We start from the raw sequence: 8,409 nt of genomic DNA, 5'->3' as shown, positions 1-8,409 counted from the left end.
CTCGCCTCCTGCAGCGCCCCGAATTCACTTCCAAGAGCCGCGCTGGCAGTGCGCAGAATCGGAGGAGGAGAGGCCACACCTCTGCAGGTGATGTCATTCAGACCCCGCCCCCCTACCCGGCGAAATAAGTATTAGTTCCGAAAACATTTGCTCAACAAACCTAGTGGCAGAGTGTGGTAAGCTGCTGCTTGGGACGCCGAAGGTCGAGAGTTCGATTCCCCGCAGACGTAGAAAGAAGAAAAAAAAATTTTTTTATTTTTTTTTTTAATTCGCTAGCTGGCAATAAATATAAGGTCGGTTATTTCCCTGGTTATGGGCCCTACTCACCTTCTCACCTCAAGCTCGCTCCGCAGCCCCAAATGGGGTCCTGCCAAGGTGGGCCATTTGAGACTGCGCAACTTGCCCAAGGCTACGCAGGTGGCAGGACCCATAACCCGGTGTAACAACCGACCGACTAAAGTAATGGACGATCGCGGCAGCGGCACCCACGGGGATTCGAACCGTCAGCTTCTCGCATCCTAGGCGAGTCGCTTCCCCGCTGCGCCACCGCGACCGATGCTTCCAAATCGAGTCCTCGAACTCTTGTAGCGCCGACCTGCTGGAAACCACAAAAAAAAAAAATTAATACGTTTTAAGCCCTTTTTATAAATAAAATCAAGTTGCTACAAATAACAGCCACTAGCTCTTTCTATTTCACTTTTTGTTCCCGTCCTCTCGAGTTTAAAAAAGCCAAGCTGGTTGCTTGTTTCACTCTGCCGCTCTGCTGGGTTAAGTGCAGCAGCAGGAAAATAAAATAAAATCAACCAAAGCTGCCGGGTGGGGGGCTGCCCGTCAGCTGGGGATCGGGGTGCGCTGCCTCGGGCCATGGAGGCTCCACTGAGCTACGCAGCCCTCTCCGCCCACGGCCGGGCCCCATTGCTCGGGAAAATGCCTGCAGATCCGCACCTGGAGCGCGGAGAGAGACTCGCGCAGGCGCACCTCCCGCCTCCCAGCCAGGCTGCTCCCCCGCCGCAGCACGGCAACAACACCCGACGTGCAGCGAACTGCAGCAACAGAGTTCTGCGACGGCGGAATCCCTGCCCAGACTCATCAGGGCACAACTACCACACACGACGGGGCCGTGGCTCGCTCAGGGGCAGAGCATCTGCCTGGCAGCCACCAGTTCCTCCCCGGTCCAACAACACCTGATCGCGACCGCATCTTCCAGGAGGGGCTGGGAAAAGCTCCTGCAACCCTGGAGAGATGCTGCCAGTCAAAGCAGACGAGACTGCCCTGGACGGACTCCGCACACAACACAAGGCGGCCACCCACTGGGCTCCTAGGGCCGCGCAGCGCTTCCCTCTCCGGCTAGGCGGCCTAGAGCCTCGTCCAGGAGAGAGCAGCGAGGAGCAGCGGCGGGCACCCTCGGCTGCCGCGATCTCCCGGGGGTGCCGCTTTCCGACGTGCGACAACACACCGGGGAGAAACACACGTTTTGCACACACACACAAAAAAGCCACGCCGAGAAGGGGCCGAAGAAGAAAAGGGGCTCTTAAAGGGAAAGCGCAGGATCCTGCCGCCTGCACCTGGGTCGGGGGGGGGGCTCCCAGTGTGCAGCCTTCCCACTCCCCTCCCCTCCACGTCACGCACCGGACAAATACCCCACTCCCCGTCCCCGTTACCGCCTCTGTCTTGCCGCCGCCACAAGCACCTTCCCCGAGTTTCTCTTCCTTCCCGTCGAATAGCAAAAGGATTTCTCCGGGGCGGGCGGGCTCCAAACCATCGCGAGAACTCCGCCCGCCACTGCCTCCCCCCGGTTGCCCGCCTCAATGGTCTCGTCGCCCGGGCCTGAACGTTCCAACCCGCCTCCGCGGCTCGCAGACCAATGAGAACGTCTCCAGCGGCGAGGAGGCTAGGAGGACGCGACCATTCCAGGAGCGGCAGCGGGGGTGGGAGAGAAGGCGAGGAGGGCAAGGCTGCTGTTGCTGCCTTGCAGTGAGAGTCCAGTGTAGGTTGGATGGAAGCAATTGCATGCCGGCTCGCCCAGCCTGGGGGCAGGGGTGGGTGGGAGTGCGTGAGAGAGAGAGTGTGGAAGAGAGCTGGTTTTGTGGTAGCAAGCAGGACTTGTCCCCTTAGCTAAGCAGGATCTGCCCTGGTTGCATCTGAATGGGAGGCTAGAAGTGTGAGCACTGTGAGATCATCCCCTCAGGGGATGGAGCCGCTCTGGAAAGAGCAGAAAAATCCAAGTTCCCTCCCTGGCAGCTTCTCCAAGATCGGGCTGAGAGAGATTCCTGCCTGCAACCTTGGAGAAGCCGCTGCCAGTCTGTGTAGACAATACTGAGCAAGATGGACCAAGGGTCTGACTCAATATACAGCAGTCTCCTATGTTCCTAACAGAGTCTTGCTCTCCTGCAAGGACTCCTTGGCCCTCCTCCTCTGCCAGGCATCAGGCTGGGCAGAGACCCAGGCTGCACCTTGGCTTTAAGGAAAGGCTCTCTTGCAGGTTTTGCAGACAAAACTACCAAATCCAAACCAAGATATTTAAACTAATTAAACCACAGATTATAAGAAGTAGCTTCTCACAAACAACAGACAGGCAAGTTTAAACACTTTAACAAAGTTCCTCAAACTGACTAAACCAAGATGGATACAACACCTGGGGTAACTTGAGTTACTTAAATTAACAAGACTTGAGTTTATAGCACACATACAAACAAGAACTACCAAAGAAGTAAAATATAAAAAGGAACTCACAGTGGTTTTCAAGGCACAATACTCCACTTCTAAACAGATCAGTTATTCAGGAAAGAAGAAATCCTCCTAGGTAAGGAGACCACAGGTGCATGGACTAAGTCAAACAGCAGACCTTCAGTGGAAACCAATTTAACCCTCGCAATACAGGTTGACAATGTCTAGACGCTTTATCACTAAGACAGAATGAACCATCCGTGGAGAAACAAGTGAAAACGTGAACCCAGCTACAGTACGTTGCTGACCCTGCAAAAACTGGTGTGACTGCACTAACAGAATTATATTAACACTGTCAAATCAAGATTGATTTTACAATCAAGATTGATTTTACAATCTCATTGAAGCCCCATGGGGCTAGGCAGGTCAGTCTAAGATTCATCCAGCCTCTCAAGAGCTTATCGGGGAATGAGGGTATCTGTTGTAAAGCCCAGAATGAAAAATCTGATCAAATATGTTTCTGTTGCAACCAATGTTTGACCAATAGTGCTTTGGTATTGTTATGTTTGATGTTTCATAAAGGTTCGCCAACCTTCCTTTTCAGCATTCTAGTAGTTTTGCCCACATACAATAAATGGAACATTATATACTGCAGAGACAGAATTGCATGTGATAAAATGATAGAAAGTGTGTGTGTGTCTTGGTCAACAGGATTGGTAAGTTCATTGCTTTTAGAAGTGTAGCAGCAGTATACACAATTTCCACAAGAGAAAGGTCCTTGCGGGAGACTAGACCCAAAGATGGAAACTGACTGTTTTATGGGGAGGGAGGTATCACATTGGACAAGCCAATTGGAAATGTTTTTCGTATGACTAAAGGAGACGATAGGTTTAGACTGACAGGAATATCCGAGACCAAAAACCAATATTTAACACATAGTCTAAAGTAAAGTAAAGTGTGTCACTGAGACGGTGTCGACTCCTGGAGACCACAGAGCCCTGTGGTTGTCTTTGGTGGAATACAGGAGGGGTTTACCATTGCCATCTCCCACGCAGTATGAGATGATGCCTTTCAGCATCTTCCTACATCGCTGCTGCTTGATAGAGGTGTTCCCAGCGGGGATTCGAACCAGCAACCTCTGGCTTGCTAGTCAAGTCATTTCCCCACTCTGCCTCCTTGCCCTTCACTATCCCTACAACTGGACTACATTTGGTCCAGATCGGTTAGGCAGTCCACAAGTTAGCCCACTGCCGCCTCGAATGTTCATGCGCCGCGTCCGCCATCTTGAATTGGGAAAGATGACAGCATCACAAAGGACACTGTTCAGGTGTCCCTACAATTGTACCCAGTTTGGCTCATGTTGGTCCAAAGGCATTGCGAAGTTGCTAGCAGGGGACACACGGACGGACAATGACACACGGACGGAATGCCTGGTGATCTCATAAGCCTACTGGAAAGCTAAAAATGATTGCAGCAAATTTGCACTTAAATTATATTTGGAAATCCCACCCCATCCGTGCAAAATAGAATGGGTTTTTAAACCCATGCGGGGTGTATGTGTCTGTGTGTTGGCACTCTCTGAGATGCCAGTTATAAATAAATAAACCCAATAAATAAATAAACTCAATAAAATGGGTTTTTAAACCCATGGGGGTGTGTGTGTTGGTACTCTCTGAGATGCCAGTTAAAGCTCTCCCACCCTTTGAGACTGGTTATTTGGGGCTTGGTTGATTTGGTCCTTTAAATTCCTTTTCTCCCTTGTTTCCCTTCCGGAGTAACTGACTGCCACTGTGTGGATTTCAAAACCAACAGCCGTTTCCTCTAGTAGGCACCGGGATCCCTGGCAGCATCTCCAAGAAGGCCTGGGACAGACCCTTGCCTGAAACCTTGAAAAGTCAGAGTGATAAGAACAGAAGAACAGCCCTGCTGGATCAGGCCCAAGGCAGCCTATCTAGTCCAGCATCCTGTTTTGCACAGTGGCCCACCAGATGCCGCTGGGAAGCCTACAGGCAAGAGTTGAGGGCCTGCCCTCTCTCCTGCTGTTACTCCCCGGCAACTGATACTCAGAGGCATCCTGCCTCTGAGGCTGGAGATGGCCTGTAGCCCTCCGACTAGTAGTCGTTGATAGACCTCTCCTCCATGAAGTTACCCAAACCCTTCTTCAAGCCATCCAGGTTGTTGGCTGTCACCACATCTTGTGGCAGAGAGTTCCACAAGTGGATGATGTGTCCAATACTGATCAGTACTGAGCTAGATGGAGCAGGGGTCAGAGTTGCCCTAAGGCTGCTTCCTGAAGTTACAAGCCCAGCAGAGCTCTCGCTGAGTAGTCTCAGATGATTATTATGACGAATGCTATTGATATACAGTTTTTCATCAACAACAACAACAACTGTGGAGTGCAATTCGCAAGTCACATTGCCCGAGGGCTCTGAGCTGTATCCATGGCACTTAGCTTGCACATGAGGTCAACGGAATGTGTGAATAGCCCTCGGATAACCTGGGTGACCAGCCCCAGGGGAGGCATCTCTGCTGATTCACCCCAAAGCTGAAGGGGGGGGCAGAGCCGTGGCGGCAGGAGGGAGACCCTTGTGGGACCGAGTGCCTTCTTGCCGGCTGGAGGATTAGAGGCCTTGGATACAGGACGTATCAGACACTCGCCTTCATGCCGAGGGTGATCTTAGCCGCAGAGATTATTCACGGGTAAAAGATTAAGAGCACAGTAAATATGTCTGTCTGGGCCCAACTTGGAGACGAGAGAAACCTCTCCAAGACAGAGGGGTATAAACACCCTCCAACACATGGATATTGCGGTGGTGGGGGGTGGGTGGGGGGAGCAGGATGGAGAGAGGAAGGGGCTGCTTTTTGTTACCACGGCTGACTCAGAGGCTAATCACGGCCAACAGGAACGCATAAGCCAAATAGCCAGAGGGAAACGCCCCAGCTGCAAGCAAAGGCTGCGTTTCTGAGCAGTCAGCGCAGAAATCTGCGTCTGGAGAAGGCCAGATCTGTCACGGGCCCCCACTGCTGTCGGCCGGGGAATTCGCCGCGCAGGTTCTGTTCCTAGCCACCCAACAGCTGGAGAACGTTTCCTTTGTGGGCGCAGATGGCCAGCAGCGACAGTGGCTTGTGATGACTGGTGGCTGATTGCTATGGAGCCCCCCTGCCTGCTCCGATCGGAGCCGGACAGAAACAGTCGGGAGAGGCTGGGAGGCAAAAATGGCAGGAATATTTTGGAGCTGACAGACAAGACAGACAGCATCTCCCGGCAGGGCGAGGAAAGACCCCTGCCTGAAATCCTGGAGAGCTGCTGCCAGTCAGTGAAGACAATTCTGAGTTAGCCGGACCAAGGGTCTGACTCAGTAGGCAGCTCCCTGTATTCCTATGTTTGGGGATTGGGCTGTAACTCAGCGGTAGAGTTACATCTGCCTTGCGTGCAGAAGGTCCCAGGTTCAGTCCTTGGAAGCATCTCCAAGATAGGGCTGGGAGAGACTCCTGCCTGAAACCTTGGAGAAGCCGCTGCCCGTCAGAGCAGGCAATCCTGAGTGAGATGGACCAAGGGCCTGACTCGGTATATGGCAGCTTCCTGTGTACCTGTGGCGTGCTTTTTTACTTGTGCGGGGACAGGACTGAGAAGCGCTTTACAGTCTAACCATCGGGATACTTGCATACTTGAGAACAAAACGTGCTTTCAGGTTTTTCCTCCCATGGAGGTGGTGGCGGCCTTTGATGGCTGGTGGCTGCCTGTTAGCGCGCACCCCACCTGGCCACCGAAGGAGCCAGGAGGAGCAATGTAGGGAGTCTGGTTTGCTGAAGCTAAGCTGGCAAGCAGGAGCCTTGTGGGAAGTGTCGCTTTGCCTTAGGAGGGGTGCTAACAGAGAGACAAGCCGCTTCATGGCGCCGCAGGGAAGTCACTTGCCTAGGGAGCAAGAGGCTGCCGGTTCGAATCCCCGCTGGTATGTGGGAAACACCTCCCTGGGGCAGCAGCGCTCTAGGAAGATGCTGAAAGGAGGCGTCGTCTCATACTGCGCGGGAGAGGGCAATGGTCAACCCCTCCTGTATCCCACCAGACGCCACGAGTCGACACCGATTCGAGGGCGCAACTTTGCTGCTTGGACAGGGAGACACCCCTCCAGCTCCTCCTCTGAGCAGCTGCCAGCCTTCTCCCAAACGGGCCGGTGCGGGGCCCTGGCAGCAAATCTATTTCAAGGTAGGCCTGGTGAGGTCCAAGCCAGCTTAGAGCCCCAGGCTGTGGCTAAGCTGCTAACCGGGGGGATCCTGAGAGCTTAGTGACAAAGTCAATTAGAGTCTTCTGCCTGTTGTGTCCTAACACAAGATGTTACCGAGGGAAGGCGATTAGCGGTAACAGAAGGCTGGAAAGACGAGGGTAATTCCAACTGATACATTGAGGACAAGCCGCCATCCAGACCTCGCACATTCGGATGCAGGGCAGGATTAATTGCCAGGTTACGTCTGCTAACGAGCAGGGGGCTGAGCCGAACCGGGGGCGCCTTGAAATTGCGGTGGAGTTCAGGCCATCGAGAAGAGACTGTGGGGGTGTGGGGGTGTTTTGGATTAGGCTCCAATAAACTGGGTCCAGGGAAGCCCGGGGTATGGGTTTTGGGGGCACTGGGGGTCTGAAGGCCAGCTCTGACACACAGGGAGCTGCTGTATACTGAGTCAGACCATTAGTCCCACTGGCTTAGTACTGCCAGCACTGACAGGCAGCAGCTCTCCAAGGTTTTGGGCTCGGGGCTTTCCCAGGCCGACCTGGAGATGCTGCCAGGGATTAAACCTGGGACCTTCTGCGTGCCCAACAGGGGCTCTCCCCCTGAGAGTTAGGGCCCCATCCCTGAAATAAAATCACAGGCACATCCTTCCTAGATGGCAGAGCCTAAGGAGATGGATCATTGCAGGGGGGATAACATGTTGGATGCTCCCCTGCATTCAGAGCTGTGGCAAGGTGAAGGTTCTAGTGCTGTGGACTGACCCGACCGAAAGCCCTTCTGAGTAGGTTTGGATCCCGGGTCCTGCCCTCCTCTCCCTCTCGGACGCATCCGAACTGCCAGCCACTGCTCCCCTCTGCTGAACCACCCGCATATCCCCCCCCCCAATTACTCAGCACCAGCTGGGAACCCAATTAGCCACAAGCCGCTTTCCTGGCACCCCAGGTGCTCACAGGAAAATCGCAACACCACCCCCCCAACAACAACAACAATACCACTGCAAATCCACTTATTGGGAAACCCTCCAAAGCCCCTTTCAGTGCAAAAACATACAAAGATGGAGTGTCTGTTCCATACCGTGCTTCGTTGTGGGTCTGGGCCATGCAGTGCTGCGCTTGGTATCAATAGGCAGAACCACCTCTGGGACAGCTCAGCAAACCCCGCATTTCCCTGACCCTAACCCCGGCGAACTGGGCAAAGAGGCACCTTTTAAACGTGGCGATTCTCTTTAATTAGCAGGGGGAGAGTAACTGGCCCTCTCCACCCCCAGCACAGCATCCCTCCAGGGACTGTTGCTGGGGTCTATCTGATGTTTATTTTTAGATGGTGAGCCCTTCGGGGACAGGGAGCCATCTTATTTATTTGTTATTTCTCTGTGTAAACCGCCCTGAGCCATTTTTGGAAGGGCGGGATAGAAATCAAATGAAATGAAATGAATGAATGAATGAATGAATGAATAATCTGTGTTTCATTGCTGGCCAAGCTAGGTGGCCCATGTGTAAACTGGGAGCCAACTGAA

At 53.2% G+C, this 8,409-nt stretch overlaps 1 long non-coding RNA gene across 1 annotated transcript; it reads right to left on the bottom strand.

The window, feature by feature from the left end:
- Window positions 1-228: 228 nt before the first annotated feature.
- On the bottom strand, window positions 229-1,729 carry LOC128337556 (uncharacterized). Its single transcript, XR_008312312.1, has 2 exons — window positions 1,662-1,729; window positions 229-598 (listed from the first exon to the last, which is right to left on the bottom strand). It is a non-coding gene; the product is annotated as an uncharacterized LOC128337556 (long non-coding RNA).
- Window positions 1,730-8,409: the final 6,680 nt, after the last annotated feature.

The sequence above is a fragment of the Hemicordylus capensis genome, chromosome 14, assembly GCF_027244095.1.
Source record: "Hemicordylus capensis ecotype Gifberg chromosome 14, rHemCap1.1.pri, whole genome shotgun sequence".
Lineage (NCBI taxonomy): Eukaryota > Metazoa > Chordata > Lepidosauria > Squamata > Cordylidae > Hemicordylus > Hemicordylus capensis.
This window is presented reverse-complemented; position numbering and strand designations above follow the sequence as displayed.